This window comes from Sinocyclocheilus anshuiensis, unplaced genomic scaffold (assembly GCF_001515605.1).
Source record: "Sinocyclocheilus anshuiensis isolate Anshui unplaced genomic scaffold, SAMN03320099.WGS_v1.1 scaffold189, whole genome shotgun sequence".
NCBI classification, from domain to species: Eukaryota; Metazoa; Chordata; class Actinopteri; order Cypriniformes; family Cyprinidae; genus Sinocyclocheilus; species Sinocyclocheilus anshuiensis.
Window position 1 is genome coordinate 1,143,604 of NW_015540861.1, and position 1,919 is coordinate 1,145,522.

Here is a 1,919-nt window from a genome sequence, read left to right on the forward strand (position 1 = left end):
AAAAAAATATATATATATATATATATATATATATATATATATATACATACATACATATATACATACTTTTTTACATCGACATTCTCATTACTGCAATGTCAATGTTTTATTTTGAGATTAATAATTCGCATTTTGAATATTTTTTACCGTCATACTCTAATTTCTACTTTGTACTTCTACTGTATTGCAATATAAATAGTGTAATACAAGACATTCTTACTTGTAAATTGGCAAAAAATCAATACAATAAATTTAAGCATGATATTTCTCAATATAAAGGGATAGTTCACCCAAAAATGAAAATTGTCATCATTTACTGACCCTCATTATGTAGCAAACCTGTATGAGTTTCTTCTGTTCAACAGAGAAAAAAAAATTATATTTTGAAGAATGTTGATAACCAGTCAGTTGCTGGTAGCCATTCACTTCCAGTGTTTCTTACAGGGTTGGAATGACTTGAGGGTGAGTAAATGATGACAAAAATGTCATCTTTGGGTGAGCTATCCCTTTAAATATGGCACCTTTCTTTGCATTATGGTAATGAGAACTGGGTGGGAAATTAGCTCAGTGGTCACAGCAAAAAAATAAAAAAACACTTCAATCTTAATGGGACTAACAAAAGGTTTCATTTTCTTTGTCAAATCTAATTTATTTTGGGATGAAATATGACCTGGTCATGTTCTTGATAGATTTCATGAGATTCACTCCATTAGGTCACAGATTCATTAGGATTTGCGTTCCACAGGTTAATTTGCTCCTGTTTTGAATTATTAGATGCATCTGTAATTTATTTATATTAATTTCCGATTGGTAACTGGGTTGAGTTTTTAAATTAACTCTGGAAATGTTTTAATACTTCATCTGATAAAAATGTTTTAGTTCAGCCTTGTTTCAGAAGTTTTCATTGGAGAACTGAATCAAGTGCAATTTTAGAAGATGAGGGAAGTTTCTCGAAATCCACTGATGTTTTCCAGACCCATCATAAGTTTTTATTTGTATGTTTATTGTGATAAGTCATATCAGTCAGACCATCTCTCATTTAACGTGTGACTGTCGGGGAATGAGACAATTGACCGTTTTAAGGAAAATACTTTTTTCCTCTAAAAATGTATTGCCTCAAGGAAAAAAATGTATTGCAGCACAAGTTAAGTTCCATAAGTGCTTTTAGATCGGTCACTGTTTGTCTGCCTGTACGAGTCTGTGGGTCCAAGGGTTTGTGGTGGACACTTGGAAACAGCTAGTGAAAACAGCCTGTTTTTCACATCGCAACTGCATTTTTGGACAAACTGGATCATAGAGAGAGAAAATACTTGTGGTGAAACACAAATCTTTATATGCTACCTCTGGTTTTGACAATCTGGATGTTTCTGAATTAATTAATGTCGTTATATGTCGAGAAATTATCAGTGATTTTATTTACGCATCCTCCTAATGTTTCAGGAACATGTCCAGGTTGTATTTAAAAAAAAATATATATATTATTTTATATTTTGCATAAAGAAAATTAAGCTTTTTTTTGTATTGATTGACATTATTTTTATGAAAATTAAGCACATTTTGACCACAAATAATCATTACTGTATTACCAAAACATCTCATTCTCTTTCCTGTAATGTGAAAAAAAGTCACCATTTTTTTCATTGATTGATTTTCATTGATTATTTTTGACAATTAAGCACATTTTGATCACCTGTTCTTATTACTGTATTACCGAAACATCTGATTTTCTTTCCTTTAATGTGAAAAAATAATCTTACTTATAATGGTTTCTCACATATAGTCACGATGGTCCTACAATTATGTGTATATTTTCTTCATGGTTTGATTATTATTTTTACTACTACTACATTTGATTTAGGGGTGAATTATGACCTGGACATGAAATCAAAGACCTATATATATATATATATATATATATT